At 42.1% G+C, this 19,455-nt stretch overlaps 1 long non-coding RNA gene across 1 annotated transcript in view; it reads right to left on the bottom strand.

Moving 5' to 3' along the window:
- Positions 1 to 19,455, bottom strand: part of LOC129010401 (uncharacterized) — a 190,286-nt gene that overhangs the window by 7,488 nt on the left and 163,343 nt on the right. The gene's annotated exons all lie outside the window — the stretch shown is intronic.

The raw sequence follows: 19,455 nt of genomic DNA, 5'->3' as shown, positions 1-19,455 counted from the left end.
CAATTTTTACTTCTGTTGCAATTGCTTTTGTCTTCTTCATCATGAAATCTTGCCCATTTCTAAGTCTCAAATGGTATTGCTTAGGTTGTCTTCCAGGGATATTATAGTTTTGGGTTTAACATTTAAGTCTTTAATCCATTTTGAGTTGATTTTTGCATATGGTATAAGGAAGCAGTCAGGTTTCAATCTCCTGTGTATGGCTAGCTAGTTATCCCAGCACCATTTATTGAATAGGAAGTCCTTTTCCCATTGCTTGTTTTTGTCAGCAGCTTTGTCAAAGATCAGATGGTTCTAGGTGGGTGGCCTTCTGTCTGGGTTCTCTATTCTATTCCATTAGTCTATGTATCTCTTTTTGTACGATTGCTGTGCTGTTTTTGTTATTGTAGCCCTGTAGTATAGTTTGAAGTTGGGTAGCATGATGCCTCCCACTTTGTTCTTTTTCCTTAGGATTGCCTTGGCTATTCAAGCTCTTTTTTTGTTCCATATGAATTTTAAAATAGTTTTTTTCTAGTTCTGTGAAAAATGTCATTGGTAGTTGGATAGGAATAGCATTGAATGTATATATTGCTTGGGCAATATGGCCACTCTAACGATATTGATTCCTCTTATCCATGAGCATGTAATGTTTTTCCATTTGTTCGTGTCATCTCTGATTTCTCTGAGCAGTGTTTTGTAGATCTCCTTGTAGAGATCTTTCACCCCCCTGGTTAGCTGTATTCCTAGGTATTTTATTTGTTTTGTGGCAATTGTGAATGGGATTGCATTCTTGATTTGGCTCTCAGCTTGACTGTTCTTGGTGCATAGGAATGCTAGTTATTTTTGTATGTTGATTTTGTATCCTAAGAATTTGCTGAAGTTGTTTATCAACTTGATGAGCTTTAGAGCCAAGTCTATGGAGTTTTCTAGGTATAGGATCATGTCATCTGCAAACAGAGATAGTTTGACTTTCTCTCTTCCTATTTGGATGCCCTTCATTTCTTTCTCTTGCCTGACTGCTCTTGTCCAGTATATTTTATACAGAGTAATACCCAGTATTTTTCTTCTTGTTTCTTTAAAATCAACATACCTCAAACAAACATAAAAGTATTCCTTATTTCCCCAAACATGTTTGTTCTATTAACTTCTACCTAAGTTATAAAATCACCATCCCTCAGTAATCCAGTATGAAAATCTCAAATCTATAAAATCATCAAACAAAAATTCTTCATCTTGCTATCAAAAAGGTCATCAAGTTTTTTCAATTCTGCCTCCTTTGCATTCATCCCTCTCTATCTGTGGCTGTCAGTGCTTTAATAAAGGCCCTTCTCATATGTCTCCTGGATTATAGTAATACCCCCCACCGAAAAAAGCATCATACTGCCTCCAATCCTTCCCATCTACAATAATTAATCTTCCACACTGCTTTCAGAGTGAGTTTTCCTAGAACACAGAAGCACACCCATCACTTGCAGCTTGAAATCCTTAACACAGTATTCACACCTTTTGATTTCCGAGAGCCAGGCAACCTATCCAATGTTATATTCACCTTTCCACCCACCAACTACACTTCATTAGGATGCAGTATTTCTTTCCTGAATATGCTATGTGTTCTGAAGCCTCTCTGTTTTTGCCTTGTAACAGGAAGAGTCTTACCAAGAAAGAAAAATTTGGACAGGAAAAGTTTAATATAAAGAATGATTAACTATAACAGAGGATTTGAGTTATAAAGGATTGGCTAGAAAAAAGAAAAGCAAACTCTAAAGAATATAGAAATAGCAGCTATAAGGAGCAGCTATCACCTCCAGGACTGAGACAGAGCAACAAGGAAGCCCACCTCTGCCAAACGCTGAGATCCAGAATTTGTTGGAGAGTGCATGGCAATGAATCAGGGATGGCACAGAAGTCATCGTGCTAGAGAAATTTGCTGGAAATTCACTCTCTGGGACTTGCTGAGTAAGCCACTCATAAGAACGTGTCTCGCCAGAGGCACTGTGCTATGAAATGACCACAAGGGATTGCTTTGGGGAGCTGCAGGTTTGTGGGTACTGCTGGCTACTGTGCTCTACAGAAGCTAAAAGCTGCAGAAGCCATAAGGGCACCTGTTCAGCCAACCCCCTGGAACTATAAAGCAAAATCTTTTCCCCTTCACGGTTTCTCTAGCATCTACTATTGACAAAGCTTAACGTCTTTCCAGCTGACAATGGAAAATTATTAAAGCACCCATTTCATTGCTATAAGCAACGAATTGTGAAAAGGCTACTAAGTATGAACATAGACCCAAGAGGCAATAAGTCAGTAACTGGCATATGTGCTTATCTTTCTCTCAGCATGGAATACCCTTCCCTTATTATCTAGTTAAAGTGGTCCCTCTTTGCTAAAGCCTTTTCCCACCATCACACTCTGATCCCAAACAAAATTAAACAATTCTTTGGAACGTTGTCCATATCATTAAAGCAAACTGAATCAAAATTCATTTACATGACTCTCACCTACTATTTATTTTTTTCTGTGAGATTTTCAAGGACTGGAACTGTGACTTATGCATCTAGGTGTCACAGCCTCTCACATAAGATCCAAAATCAGAACAAGCTCTCAATAAATTTCACAATACAAAAGAAAATAGAGGAACTAGAAATTGCCAGACAATAAAAATAGTTTCAGTTGCTATTCATCACTCCTTTTAGATGAACCCAGAGATCTCAAATATTTTTGTCCTTTATCAGCCAAGGCCCAGGGAGGTCAAGTAACTTATAAAATATTATATAACCAGTCAGTGGCAAAGTAAAGACTGCAACCCAGTTGATAGATAGGACCTCAATTCCAATGGTTTCTTCATCCTGTCATAATAGTTTCTACTAGGAAATAAAATTCACACACTATATTATACTTAGATTTTTATTTCTCCATAATTGGTGATTTAAGTTGCCAGATTTCTATCAATAACTTATTCATCATCTTGATATTCAGAAATGGGATCACGAAATAGGAAAACATATAGATCATGTCCCTACATACTCTATGCTCTGGTCTACAGATTGGCTCATCACTTTTTCCTCTGTTTGTAATTCTTCCCACACCTTTTCATCTGTCTTCATTAAGGCTCTCTATAGTTGAAATAATAGACACACATTAATTCTAGCTTAATTAATGGGGATAAAGTAAGTCTCATAATGCAGTGAAAATAAAATCTGAAAAATATATAAAGACCATAACACTCTGTGTGTGTGTCTCTTCTCTTTTCTTCTCATCTACACTTCTTACATATTCTTCACTCTTCTCTTTACATTTAACCAGCCTTCCCTGCCTCTCTATGTTCATGACAAAATAACAACAAAGTTGTCCTGAACTCCAAGTTAACATTTTCTAAAAGGATCAGGACCTGCCACTATCTGCCTGGGATTTTGAAATTGCAACTACAAATCTCAGGAGGACAAAACTGATTAGATCATTTTGGATCAGGATGTCAATTCAAATCCAATCAACTGTAGGTGGTGGGCTAATATGGCGATCTGTTCTGTCTACCTGTCAACACACACATAAATGCAAAGCAAGTGTCTCATCTAACAGAATAGAAAAGGTATCAGTCTGACAGGAGGAGGCTGTGATCTAAGTCAGAACTTCTGTGTTTACTCTATTTTACTATTGAAATCCTATATAGTTTTCAGGCCCAGTTTAAGTGCCTAAAATGATCCCCAGTAACCAGTCTTGCCTGAATCTAGGAAACAAAATTAGTTACTTCTGGTTGTTGTGCCTCTGTTGTAAGATTCAATTCATTCTGCAAATTATTATATATTTTTGCCTACATATCTATCTTTTCCAGCCCTTTGAATTGTCTTTTTACTCCCCAAAGTACTTAGAACAATACCATTAGATAGTATGTGTGACATAGTATCAATTGCACACTGAAAGGGTCTCTGAGCACATATGATGTACTCATTAATTACTTTAACATATTATTGAGCATATACTTTATTGAGCAAATACTTTAACATATTATTGAGCATACACTATGTTCCAAACTCTGTGGTAGATACCATATACATGCATAGTAATGAACAAAACAGTTCACCTGTATGAAGTTCATTCTCTACTGTAAAGTTTAAACTACCAAAAGGCTTTAAGATAGCTTACTAGAGGCATCTGACACTTGCCTCCTCCACAAAGAGGAACAAAAATAGCAAGTAGCTAATCACACTTTAAATAGGGCATCTAAGAAAGAACACTGGAATTCAAGAGAGAAATGACAGGAAACACCTGACGCACAGAAGGAGCAGGAGTCAAGGCAGCCAGCTCAGCCAAGATTGGCTGGAAGCCAGCAGAGGCTCCCTAGTGCAGGCAAAGTGTAAGTGAGAGATTCCCAGTGGTCTGCCTTCCCACTGTGGACTCCTGCAATGTTGCCACTAGAAAATCCCTTGACGGTTCTGAGAATAGCATAGGGACCTTCCTGGAACCTGCATGATGGCATTGCTCCAGAGAGGGAGCTTATGCCAGATTCCACACACCCCGAGTTATAGGCAGCTGCAGCATGGCACCATTTTGAGAGCCCAGCCCCCACTATACTGCATCCTGCCCTGGAGCCCAACATCCCTGCATCTCCATATTCCTGGAGCCTCAATAACATCCCCTCTACGTTCATCCAAGGGTCTGCACAGCACAATACCTGTCAGACCCAGCAGAGCAGCAGGATCCCCAGGACTCTAGCAAACACAGTGTCCTGCATCATGAGGAATGCATGATACAGTGTGCTGGGAGGCTACCCCTGGGACAAAGGGAGCCAAATCACATACTCCCCGGACTCAGAGAACCACCCACCTGGGATTACTGCCACAGAAAGCAATCCAAACCCACCCCAGCAGCAGTGATGCTGCACACACACTCTGAGGACAGGCTCTACTGTCACCCAACTCAAATGCCACTACTGCTGCTGGGGACCAAAGTGCACATCATTAGCAGCGACCCACCCTCCCCACTAGCAGGACTGCTGTCATCCACTGGCATGTACGTTGAGGACTAGTTTACCCCACTGCTAATGCTTCCACGGGGGGCTAAAGAGCACACCCCAAAGAGCCTGAGAATTATCTGCACATGGTTACAGTCATGGTTAGCAACTCTGCTCCCCCTCCCCAAGTAGCAGGACTATAGGGAATTTGCATGCTTTCTGAGAAAAGACTCCCCCTACATTCCATCAATGCTGCTGCAGCCACATAAACACTCTGCAGAGGAGCCTGAGATCACCCCAATCTGCCCACCACAGTCAGCATCCAAATGCACCACCAGTGGGCCTAAGGACAGGCCTTCTCCGCCTGGTACTGCTTTCCATCCAATATCCAAGCACATGGCACAACGGCTTAGGGATTGCACTGCTCTGTCCACCACCACCGGCATCTGTGCATTCCTCCTGGGGATCTGAGAATGTGTTCACCCAACCTGCCACTACTGTCACAGCAAGATGCTGTCACCCATATGTGCCACCTAGAGATTGGCACACTCAGCAAACTGCAGCCGCTGCTAACACAAACATCTGCTGCTTCAGAGCCCAAGGGTTGACTTACCACCACTACCTTCCATCTCTTTATGCCATACACATTATGCAGGAGAACAAAGACCTGCCATCTGCCCAGCCCACCACTGCCACTGCCAGCATCCCAGCAAGCTAGAAGGCCAAGAATAGGCCTATTTGTACCCACTAAAACTCTGTATGCTGACTAGGGGCCCAAGGTCACACATGTATAGCCCACCACTGTCACCAATGGGGCCCAAAGACCAGCGTGATTTGCATCTTCATCCTCAGCAAAACCCCAACACAGCCTCCACTAACAACTGCAGCATAAGCCACAAAAAAAAAATCACAAGCACCACTAACGTTGTTTATAGCCAAAGAAATCATATAGAGACTACACTACTGCATGCACCCAGAATTAAAGATAAAATGTCCTACCCAACCAACGCCATAGATACATCTCCAGGAAAAATATTTCCCATGAAAACTAATCCTCAAAATTTGTAGAAACAACTATGACATCAGATATCAACGTAGGGACTCAAGAAACACAAAAAAGAAACAAAGAAAATTATACTTCCATAGGAACACGATAATTATTCAGCAACAGATTCTAAAGAAAAAATAATTTTATGAAATCCCAGGAAAAGAATTCAAAATAATAGTATTTAAAAAGCCCTGTGAGATACAGAAAAACAAAACCGATAAACAATACAAAGAAATCAGATTAAAAATTCAGGACATGAGTGAGAAATTTATCAGAGAGATAGATATCATTTAAGAAACCAGAAATAAGATATCTTAGAGCGGAAGAGTTCAGTTAATGAAACAAGAAATTCATTTGACAGTTTCAGCAATTGACAAGAGTAAGCAGAAGAAAGAATCTCAGAACTTGAAGACAGTCTTTGGAAATAACTCTGTAAAACTAAAAACAAACAAACAAAAAACACCCCAAAACAAACAAAAACAAAGAATAAAAATGCATGAAAAAGCCTATGTGACATATGGGACACTATAAAGCAACTAAATATGTTAATTTTGGATGTTTCAGAAGGTGAAGAGACCAAAGTCATGGAAAATCTATTTAATGAAATGATAACTGAAAACATCCCAAGTCTAGCAAAAGATTTAAACATTCAGATACAGGAAGTTCAGAGATCTCCAAATAGATGCAACCCAAAAAGTTACATTTTGTCCTTGCCCTGACACACTATAATCAAGTTGTCAAAAGTCAGGTAAAGAGAGAATTATGAAAATAGCAAGAGAAACGTGTCTAGTCGTTTATAAGGGAAACCCCATCAGACTAACATCAAATATCTCAGCAGAAACCTTATAGGCAGGAGTGCTGGAAAACAAGGCCTACAAACCAAGAATACCATGGCCAGAAACATTTATCCTTCATAAATAAAGGAGAAATAAAGTCTTTCTCAGACAAGCAAAAACTGAGGTAATTCATTACTCCTAGACCAACCCTACAATATATGCTTCAGGGAGTCCTACACCTGAAAGTGAAATGACAGATCAATTATCACGAAAATCCACAAAAGCATAAAATGTACTGCCAAAGCAAACATACAAAAGAAGAAGAGAAAGGACATAAATATTACCACCACAGAAAATGACCAAACCACAATGATAAATAAGAGAGAAATAAAGAAACAAAGAATATACAAAACAACCATACAACCAACAACAAAATAATGGGAATAAGTACTCATCTACCAATAATAACCTTGAATGTAAATGAATTTTCCACTTAAAAGATACAGACTGGCTGAATGGATTTTTTTTTTAATGACCCAACTATATGCTGCCTATAAAAAACTCACTTCTCTGTGAAGACACATAAGACTCAAAGTAAAAGGATGGAAAAAGATACTCCACACAAATGGAAATTAAAAGCAAGCAGAAGTAGCTATACTTATATCAGATAAAACAGACTTTAAGTCAAAAACAGTAAAAAAAAGACAAAAGCTCATTAAATAATGATAAAGTAATCAATTCATTAAGAGGATGTGACAATTCTAAGTATATAATGCACCCAACACAGAGCACCCATGTTCATAAAGCAAATATTACTGGATCTAAAAAAGAGATACATTTCAATACAGTAACAGTCAGTGACTTCCACACCACATTCTCAGCATTAGACAGATTATCTAAACAGAAAATAAAGAAACATTGGACTTAAATTAGACTTTAGATCAAATGTACCTAATAGACATTTACAGAAAATTTTATCCAAAAACTACAAATACATGTTCCTCCTATCAGCATATAGAACACATTCCAGGATTTATCATATGTTAGACCACAAACAAATCTTAAGTAAAAAAGAGAGAAGACACAAATAAACAAAATCAGAAACAAAAAAGGTCATATAAAAACTGATACTGGCCAGGTTCAGTGGCTGATGCCTGTAATCCCAGCACTTTGGGAGGCCGAGATGGGTGGATCATGAGGTCAGGAGATCGAGACCATCCTGGCTAACATGGTGAAACCCCATCTCTACTAAAAATACAAAAAATTAGCCGGGCGTGGTGGCAGGCTCCTGTAGTCTCAGCTATTTGGGAGGCTGAGGCAGGAGAATGGCGTGAACCTGGGAGGTGGAGCTTGCAGTGAGCCGAGATTGCGCCACTGCACTCCAGCCTGGGTGACAGAGTGAGACTCTGTCTCAAAAAAAAAAAAAAGAAAAAAAACCTGATACAACAGAAATACAAAAGATCATTAGAGACTATTATGAAAAACTATACTCCAGCCAATTGGAAAACCCAGAGAAAATGAGTGAGTTCCTGAACACATACAACCTACAAAGATTGGATCAGGAATAAAAAGAAAACCTGAACAGCCCAACAACTAGTATCAAGATTGAATCAGTAATAAAAAGTCTCTCAACAAAGAAAAAACCAGGCCCAGACGGCTTCACCACATAATTCTTCCATGTTTTTTAAGAAGTAAAACAAATATTCCTCAAACTCTTCCAAAAAATTGAAGATGAGGAAATTCTCCCTAACTCATTCTATGAGGTTAACATCATCCTGATACCAAAACCAGAAAAGGACACAACAACAAAAAAAAAAACTATAGGCCAGTATCCCTGATGAACAGAGATGCCAAAAATCCTCAACAAATTATTAGCAAACCAAACAACAGCACATCAAAAAGATACTACTCCATGATCAAGTTGGATTTCATTGTTGATTCAAGGATGGTTCAACGTATGCAAATCAATAAATGTGGTACATCATATCAACAGAATGAAAGACAAAAACTATGTGATCATCTCAATAGATGCAGGAAAAGCACTTGGTAAAATCCAACATCACTTCCTGATTGAAAAAAGAAACTCTCAACAAACTAGGTATAGAACAAACATAACCCAACATACTAAAGGTAACATAGGCCAGGGTGGTGGCTCACCCCTGTAATCCCAGCACTTTGGGAGGCTGAGGTGGGTGGATCACCTGAGGTCGGGAATTTGAGACCAGTCTGACCAACATGGAGAAACCTCGTCTCTACTAAAAATTCAAAATTAGCCAGGCATGGTGGCACATGCCTGTAATCCCAGCTACTTGGGAGGCTGAGGCAAGAGAATCACTTGAACTCAGGAGGTGGAGGTTGCAGTGAGCTGAGGCTGCACCACTGCACTCCAGCCTAGGAAACAAGAGCTAAACTCCATCTCCAAAAACAATAAAAAATTTAAAAATTAAAAAAAAATAAAGGTAACATATAACAAACTCACAGCTAACATCATACTAAATGGGGAAAAGCTAAAAAGTTTTCCTCTAAGGACTGGAAAAAGACAGAATGCCCACTTTCACCATTACTATTCAACATAGTACCAGAAGTCTTAGCCCAAGCTATTAGGCAAGAAAAAGACATAAAAGGCATCCAAACTAGAAAAGAGGAAGTCAAATTGTTCCTATTTTTAGATGACAAGATCTTATATTTAGAAAAAAACTAAAAATACTCAAGCAAAACTCTTAGATCTGATAAATTCAGTAAAGTTGCAGGATACAATATTCACATATAAGATTCAGTAAGGCTTCTATATACTAAAAATAGAATTGCTGAAAAATAAATAAAGAAAGCCATCACGTTTACAATAGCTACAAAATTCACCTATGAGTAAATTTAATCCAGAAAGTTAAAGAACTCTACAAGGAAAACTACAAAACCCTAAAGAAACAAAATTGAGGATAACATAAACAAATAGAAATACATCCCACGCTTGTGGATAAAAAGAATGAATATTGGTGAAATAACCACAATGCACAAAGCAATTTACAGATTCAATGCAATTCCTATCAAACACCCACATCGTTCTTTACAGAAATAGAAAAAACAATCCTAAATCTGTATGGAACCAAAAGAGAGTCTGAATAGCCAAAGAAATACTGAGCAAAAAGAACAAAGGTGGAGGCATCACACTACCTCACTTCAAAATACCTTACAAGATCTAGTAAGCAAAACAGTATGTGTATGTCAGTTCTCACACTGCTATAAAGAACCACCTGAGATGGGTAATTCATAAATAAAAGAGGTTTAATTGACTCAGAGTTCCACAGGAGACATGGCTGGGAAGGACTCAGGAAACTTGCAATGATGGCAGAATGCAAAAAGGAAGAAAGTATGTCTTACCATGGTGGAGCAGGAGAGAGGGAGAGAGAAGCAGTGAAGTGGGAGGTGCTACACACTTTTAAACAACCAGATATCGTGAGAACTCATTTACTATCACAAGAACAGCAAGGGGGAAGTCCACCCCCATGATTCAATCACCTCACAGCTGTCCTCTCCTCCAACATGTGGGGATTACAATTTGACATAAGATTTGGGTGGAAACACAGAGCTAAACCATATCAGTACAATATTGATATAAAAGTAGACACAGAGACCAATGGAACAGAACAGAGAACCCAGATAAAAATCCACATAGTTACAGCTAACTGATCTTCAACACAGCCACCAAGAATATACCCTGAGGAATGGACATCCTCTTCAATAAATAGTGCTAGGAAAACTGGATAACCATATGCAGAAGAATGAAGCTGGACCCCTATCTCTCACCATATGCAAAAATCAACCCAAAATGAATTAAAAGCCTAAAGGTAAGATCTAAAACTATAAAACTACTAAAAAAGCAAAACAGGAGAAAAACTATAGGTGGTTGGTTTAGGCAAAAATGGGTACATCAAAATCTCACAAATCACCACTAAAGAACTTACTCACATAACCAAATGCCATCTGTTCCCCAAAAATCTATGGAAATAAAAAATTTAAAATAAATAATAATAATAAAAATAAAAGATTTTATGGGAAATATTTAAAAAGCACAAGCCACAAAAACAAAAAATAGACAAACTGGGCTATATTAAATTAAAAAGATTCTGCACAGCAAAGAGAACAATCAACAAAATGAAGACTCAGCCAATTGAATGGGAGAAAACATTTGCAAACTATTCATCTGACAGGAGACTAATTTCTGTTGTACGCAAGAAACGCTAACAAATTGACATCAAAAAACACTGATAAACATATTAGAAAGTGGGCAAAGGAATATGAATAAAAAATTCTCAAAAGAAGGCATACAAATGGCCAATAGGTATATGCAAAAATGCTCAACATCAGTAGTTATTAGGGAAATGCAAATTAAAACCACATTGAGGTATCATCTTACCCTAGTAAGAATGGTTATTAATAACACAAAACAACAGATACTGGTTAGGACATAGAGAAAAGGAAATTCCTTTGTACTGTTGATGGGAATGTAAATTAGTACCACCACTATGGAATACAGTATGGAGATTTCTTTGAAAACTAAAAGTAGAACTATCATACCCAGCAATTCCACTACTGGATATATATCAATGCAATTATTATATATAAAATAAAATATTATATAATAAATTATTATTTCAAAGGGATACCTGCACCCCCATGTTTATTTCAGCACTATTCATAATAGCCAAGATATAGCATCAACCTAAGTGTTAAACAATAAATGAATGAATAAAGAAAATGTAGTACATACACAATGAAATACTACTTGGCCAAAAAACAAAAACAAAAAAAAAAAGAATGAAATCCTGTCATTTGCAGTAACATGGATGGAACTGGAGGTCATTAAGTGAAATACACCAGGCACAGAAAGACAAATATCACATGTCCTCACTCATATGTGGGAGCTTAAATAGTTGATTTTCATGGAGGTAAAGAGTAGAATGATAGATACTAGAGGCTGGGAGGGGTGTGTGTTGTGGTAGTCGGAGAAGGAAATAAGGAGATTTTGGTTAATGGGCAAAAATATATAGTTAAGTAGAAGTAATAAGTTCCTATGTTCAACAGAAGAGTCGGGTGACTATAAGTAACAACAATGTATTGTATATTTCAAAATAGCTAGAAGAGAGGATTTGAAATCTTCCCAATACATAGAAATGATAAATACTTGAGGTGATGGATATCTTAAATACCTTGAGTTGATCATTACACATCATATGCATGTAACAAAATACCAAATGTACACCATGACAGTGTACAAATATAATCAATAAAATAGTAATTCTCCAAATAATAAGTAAATATAAAGTTACAAATTATGGTTAGGTTTTTTGTTTGATTTTTGAGACAGGGTCTTGCTCTGTCACCCAAGCTGCAGTGCAGTGACACAATCAAGGCTCACTGCAATGTTGACCTCCCAGACTCTACAGGCATGCACCACCATGTCTGGCTAATTTTTTGTATTTTTTTTAGAGATGGGGTTGTGTCATGTTGCCCAGGCTGGTCTCAAACTCCTGGGCTCATGTGACCCTCCTGCCTCGGCCTCCCAAAGTGCTAGGATTATAGGCATGCACCTGGCCTTATGATTAGCTTTATCAGGAAAATATATGGTAACTTGTTGTTACAATGAAGGGACCTAAGTTACATTAAATGGTCAGAGAAGTCCTCTCTGAGTAATGACATATCATTTCTGATGTAAGAGATGGCCAGAAATCTGCAGTTGACTAGTGGCAGTGGGCAGAGCAGGAGGAGTGCTGAATGAAATTTTACTAGAAAAATAATATGTTTGAAGGCCCCAGATGGAAAGAAATTTGGCGTATCTCAAGAATGGCAAAAGGTCAGTATGCCTACAAAGAAAACAGCAATCAGATAAGTGAAGCAAAGTTTAGCTGGACAGGTATGGCAAAATCAGCTTATACAGGACAATGCTTCGTATTTGATTCTGCACAACATAAGAGTGCTACCGGGTGCTTTAAACAAGCCAGAACTATGATTCATATTTGAATTCTTAAAAGTGAACTCTGAATTCAGATTGGAAAATGGATTGTAAATTGGACATGCTGCAAAAATAGAAGCAAAATGTGAGAAGTTCTATAAGGAAGGTGGCACATATATTTTGAGTCTCTGCAGAGATTTTTCTCTATTCACACTGATAAATTTCTCTTTCCACTTTCACCTTCAGGACCCCTATTATTCTGTTATGGTTTGAATTTTTGTCTCCTTTGAAGTTCACATTGAAACTTAATCCCCAATGTAACAGTATTAAGAAGTAAGGCCTTTAAGAGGTGATTAGGTCATGAAGGCTCTGCCCTCATGAATGGATTAATCCATTCATGGATTCACAGACTAAAGGGCTCATGTATTAATGGATCATCATGGGAGTGGGTTAGTTATCATGAGAGTGGGTTTGTTGTAAAATAGATTTTGGTTGCCTGTCATGTACCCCCTCACCATGGATGCCCTGCACCACTTTGCAGAGTCCCCACAAGCAAGAAGGCCTTCACCAGATATGGTCCCTACAACTTGGACTTCCCACCCTACAGAACAGTAAGAAATAAATGTATTTTTTAAACAATTACCCAGTCTGTGGTATTCAATTATAGCAACAGAAAGTGGACTAAGACATACTGTCAAAGGCTGTTTTTTTCTCTTCCTTGTGACTGAACTGTGGATTTTTCTTCTTAGCATTCCTCTCTCTCTCCTATTTTCTCCTATGCCAATTATCTGTCCTCTTAAATGACAATTTCCATATTTCTTTCTTTGGCTTTGGAATTTTAGTCAACTTTAATTTGTTCAAAAACTTTCATATTGATTTATATATTTTATGAATTATGATAATGCCCAAGTACAACTGGTCATTGGAATTATTTAGGGACCTTTTTCAAACTAAAGATTTCTTAGCTCTACTTCCAAAGATTCTTTTTTTTTTTTTTTTTTTTGATGGCGTATGCCTTTAATCACCATACTTTGGGATTCTGAGGTGGGTGGATGGCTTGAGCCCAGGAGTTTGAGACCAGCCTGAGCAACATGACAAAACTCAATCTCTACAAAAAAATACAAAAATTAGCTGGGTGTGGTGGCGTGCATCTGTAGTCCCAGCTATTCAGGAGGCTGAGGTTGGAGGATAGCTTGAGCCAGGCAAGTAGAGGATGCAGTAAGCCATGATCGTGCCACTGCACTCCAGCCTGGGTGACAGAATGAGACAGTATCTCAATTAAAAAAAGAAAAAGAAAGAAAGAAATGGAAACAAGGGAAAAAAAAAAAAAAACTAACATAGTTTTGGAAGGATGTAGCTCTAGACTCTTAACTCTCCCATGGCATCTTAGCTACTTTTAGCATCTGTAAAATGGGTTTACAATGCTCACTTACTCGGTACTAAGTCAAACGGGGATGGCTGAATTTTTAAGAGCCTCTAAAGGAATATTTCAATTGAGCATATTATTTTTTTGCCTAATGTACTTTTCAGACCATAAAATGATAAACGAATCACCTAGGATCTTAAAATACTGCTAAATTGAATAGGTCTGGGGTAGGGCCTGAGAGCCTGAATTTTTTTTTTTTTTACTTCCTCTTTTATTAATGTATTCTTTTTTTTTTTTTATGAAGTATTTATTGATCATTCTTGGGTGTTTCTCGGAGAGGGGGATATGGGAGGGTCATAGGATAATAGTGGAGAGAAGGTCAGGAGATAAACACATGAACAAAGGTCTCTGGTTTTCCTAGGCAGAGGTCCCTGCGGCCTTCTGCAGTGTTTGTGCCCCTGGGTACTTGAGATTAGGGAGTGGTGATGACTCTTAAAGAGCATGCTGCCTTCAAGCATCTGTTTAACAAAGCACATCTTGCACTACCCTTAATCCATTTAACCCTGAGTTGACACAGCACATGTTTCAGAGAGAGCACGGGGCTGGGGGAAAGGCCATAGATCAACAGCATCCCAAGGCAGAAGAATTTCTCCTAGTCAGAACAAAATGGAGTCTCCTATGCCCACCTCTTTCTACACAGACACAGCAACAATCTGATCTCTCCTTCCTTTCCCCACACCTCGCCCCCTTCTTTTCAACAAAACCGCCATCTTCCTCATGGCCCGCTCCAGATGGTCACTGTCTCTTCGGAGCTGTTGGGTACACCTCCCAGACAGGGCGGCCGGGCAGAGGCACTCCTCACCTCCCAGACAGGGCGGCCGGGCAGAGGCGCTCCTCACTTCCTCCCAGACAGGGTGGCGGCCAGGCAGAGGCACTCCTCACTTCCCAGACGGGGTGGCCGGGCAGAGGCGCTCCTCACTTCCCAGACGGGGTGGCCGGGCAGAGGCGCTCCTCACTTCCTCCCAGACGGGGTGTCAGCCAGGCAGAGGCGCTCCTCACCTCCAAGACTGGGCGGCCGGGCAGAGGCACTCCTGACTTCCCAGACGGGGCGGCCAGGCAGAGGCACTCCTCACTTCCCAGACGGGGTGGCCGGGCAGAGGCGCTCCTCACTTCCCAGACGGGGCGGCCGGGCAGAGGTGCTCCTCACTTCCTCCCAGACGGGGTGGCGGCCAGGCAGAGGCGCTCCTCACCTCCCAGACAGGGCGGCCGGGCAGAGGCACTCCTCACCTCCCAGACGGGGTGGCCAGGCAGAGGCGCTCCTCACTTCCCATACGGGGTGGCGGCCGGGCAGAGGCGCTCCTCACCTCCTCCCAGACGGGGTGGTGGCCGGGCAGAGGTGCTCCTCACCTCCCAGACGGGGCGGCCGGGCATAGGTGCTCCTCATCTCCCAGACGGGGCAGCCGGGCAGAGGCGCTCCTCACTTCCTCCCAGACGGGGTGTCAGCCAGGCAGAGGCGCTCCTCACCTCCGAGACTGGGCGGCCGGGCAGAGGCACTCCTCACCTCCCAGACGGGCGGCTGGGCAGAGGTGCTCCTCACTTCCCAGACGGGGAGGCCAGGCAGAGGCGCTCCTCACTTCCCATACGGGGTGGTGGCCGGGCAGAGGCGCTCCTCACTTCCCAAATGGGGCAGCCGGGCAGAGGCGCTCCTCACTTCCTCCCAGACGGGGTGGCGGCCGGGCAGAGGCGCTCCTCACCTCCCAGACGGGGCGGCCAGGCAGAGGTGCTCCTCAGCTCCCAGACGGGGCAGCCGGGCAGAGGTGCTCCTCACTTCCTCCCAGACGGGGAAGCAGCCGGGCAGAGGCGCTCCTCACCTCCCAGACGGGGCGGCCGGGCAGAGGTGCTCCTCACTTCCCAGACGGGGCGGCCGGACAGAGGCACTCCTCACTTCCCATACGGGGTGGCGGCCGGGCAGAGGCGCTCCTCACTTCCCAGATGGGGCAGCCGGGCAGAGGCGCTCCTCACTTTCTCCCAGACGGGGTGGCGGCCAGGCAGAGGCACTCCTCACCTCCCAGACGGGGCGGCCGGGCAGAGGCGCTCCTCACTTCCCAGATGGGGCAGCCGGGCAGAGGCGCTCCTCACTTTCTCCCAGACGGGGTGGCGGCCGGGCAGAGGCACTCCTCACCTCCCAGACGGGGCGGCCGGGCAGAGGTGCTCCTCATCTCCCAGACGGGGCGGCCGGGCAGAGGCGCTCCTCACTTCCCAGATGGGGCAGCCGGGCAGAGGCGCTCCTCACTTCCTCCCAGACGGGGTGGCGGCCAGGCAGAGGCGCTCCTCACCTCCCAGACGGGGCAGCGGCCAGGCAGAGGTGCTCCTCACCTCCCAGACGGGGCGGCCGGGCAGAGGTGCTCCTCATCTCCCAGATGGGGCAGCCAGGCAGAGGTGCTCCTCACTTCCTCCCAGACGGGGTGGCAGCCGGGCAGAGGCACTCCTCACCTCCCAGACGGGGCGGCCGGGCAGAGGCGCTCCTCACTTCCCAGATGGGGCGGCTGGGCAGAGGGGCTCCTCACATCCCAGACAATGGGCGGCCAGGCAGAGACGCTCCTCACTTCCTAGATGGGGTGGCGGCGGGGCAGAGGCTGTAATCTTAGCACTTTAAGAGGCCAAGGCAGGAGGCTGGTAGGTGGAGGTTGTAGCGAGCGGAGATCACGCCACTGCACTCCAGCCTGAGCACCATTGAGCATTGAGTGCGCAAGACTCCGTCTGCAATCCCAGCACCTCGGGAGGCCGAGGCAGGCAGATCACTCGAGGCCAGGAGCTGGAGACCAGCCCGGTCAACACGGCGAAACCCCGTCTCCACCAAAAATACAAAAACCATTCAGGTGCGGCGGTGCGCGCCTGCAATCCCAGGCACTCGGCAGGCCGAGGCAGGAGAGTCACAGGAGCCCGAGGCAGGGAGATTGCAGTGAGCCGAGATCACGGCAGTACAGTGCAGCTTCGGCAACAGAGGGAGACCGAAAAAAGGAGAGGGAGACCGAAGAAAGGAGAGGGAGACCGAAGAAAGGAGAGGGAGAGGGAGAGGAGGGAGAGGAGGGAGAGGAGGGAGAGGGAGAGGGAGAGAGAGAGCTGAATTTTTTTTTTGAGACGGAGTCTCACTCTGTCGCCCAGGCTGGAGTGCAGTGGCGTGATCTCGGCTCACTGCAAGATCCGCCTCCCGGGTTCACGCCATTTTCCTCAAAGATTCTTAATCACAGGCTGGTGGTGAGTCTCAGATATTTATAATTTTAAATAGGTCATTTATGTTTGAGAACCTCTGTTATTAGATTATTATCAAATTCATATCAAAAGAATTTGGTTCTAAAATTGTTCTAACATGTCAGGTTTCAAAGGCCACTCCAAAGTTATTTTGCTTGTGTAGATTTAGAAATCACAATCTAACCTTTTTCAAAGATTTGTCTAAGGCTAGCAACATCCTTTCTATCAGTAACTACATCTCATTAGTTATATACCTGTCCTCAATAAAAGAGAACTGTCTTTTAGATCTAAGATTACATCATGGATTTTTCCAGATCTTGCTGCCACGTTTTATTAACAATTTGATACCAGTTGCACATAATCCCAGCAGGAGCAATAGCATTTTGATACTGTTTCATATTAGGAAAAAAATTGCCTGATTTCTTATTACTCACTCACTTATAAGGTAGATATCAGGTCATAAGAGAGAATTGAAGGATATAAGCTTATGTGATCTGCCTACAAACAAAAAGCAAAAGCAAATTCAAAAACCCTGAGCTCCCAAACTTCCAGTCCTCTGTTTCTTGCCCAGAGCCGTACTACCTCCCACATTGCACATGTTGTAAACTTTATGTGGCCCATCTGTTAAGGAGTTTGTTTTCCAAATTTGCAGGGGCTTGGCACTTCTGTACTGAGACCAGAACTAAATGTGACACCGATTTTTACCTTTTTAATAGTTTTAAATTGCATGGGGCTGGTGTTGAAAAGGGTCAGGGAAACAGAAGAAATACAGAAGCAGTAAGGCAACAGTTAAACATCATAGCTTGGGCAAACCTGTACTTAACATCCACCATGATGACAACAGTAGCAATGCTAAGGATATATTGAGTATTCAGGTTCAGTTGTGGGCTGAATGTGGGCACAGCTTGGCATTTGAAATTAGGCAGATTCAGACTATGATGTTTTCTCACAGTTAATGCAGAGACCATAGATAATAATTATGTTGCTGAGCCTACAGTGAATCTTTACGACTGATCCTCTATTAAACTGGCAAAATAAGAGGATAATGTCTCCAGCACTAACAAGTTGGCAGGGAAGTAGCTGGCAACCCCTCCCACTAATGTTCCATCTGTGCGAACCTTCAGTATGATCCAGGATATTGTTTCCCCACACAGGTTGTGCCTGCAGTGTAATCAAGACAGAGAGACCAAGCACAGATATCTTTATTGTTTTTGAAAATGACTGCCATTGGAGGGTAAGCAGAGCCTGGGATTGAGTGCTAATGCTGTTATGTCCTTCTAAGAAGTATCCATGCAGCGATGTCCACAGGAAAATAACCGTTTCTAAGCACTGGCTTGTGGTCTAAGTGACATAAAAGTCACAGAACAAGAAGAACAGTTTCTTTCATTTTAGAAAAGCCTTTTGTTTCTCTTCTTGGAAACTGGGAAAATTGTTTTTGTTTAAAAATATCTTTTCTGTTGATTGCGAACACAGTGCATGTTACTTTCCCAGCCTTGACGCTCCTCCAGCATCCCCAGTCTCTGGATCAGATTTTGCTCTAAAAGCTCAGGGGAGAATAAAGAAAGGCTTGTGACTGCAAAGAGGGTGCACAAACCAGCTGAGGCAAATCCTGACTCCAATCCCTGAAATGATGTCTGTCATTGTACACTTCCCATGCCACCCAAGAAGTGTCCTCTGATGTTTCAGGCAGCTGTCACATCTGCCTCCTCTGAGCTCCTAAATATTTGTTTTATATTTAAAATGTACTGCCTTGTGTTGGAATATTGTACTTCACGGTTTATTTATTTCTCCTTAAATATAGTTCACCTTGCCTGAAATAGGGCCTCATTGGACATACTTTTGTATCATGACTGAATAAGCAAATTCTAAGCCATCCCTATTGAAGACCATGCACAGGGAAGCACCCTCAGGTTACTCATTAGTGTAGGGAGGCATATTGCCATTACCTCACCTCGGTGGTGAACTCTCTATGGAATAACAGGTAATAATAACTAATATGCTATTATTTTAAAATGCCAGTGTGCTTTTATATGCTGGTTCTAGGCACTTTATATGTTTAATACATTTAATTCTCACCATAGGAAGTAGCTATTGTTATCATCTCCATTTTACAGATGAGAAGACAAAGGCATAAAAAAGTTTAAA

Source organism: Pongo pygmaeus, chromosome 10 (assembly GCF_028885625.2).
Source record: "Pongo pygmaeus isolate AG05252 chromosome 10, NHGRI_mPonPyg2-v2.0_pri, whole genome shotgun sequence".
NCBI classification, from domain to species: domain Eukaryota; kingdom Metazoa; phylum Chordata; class Mammalia; order Primates; family Hominidae; genus Pongo; species Pongo pygmaeus.
This window is presented reverse-complemented; position numbering and strand designations above follow the sequence as displayed.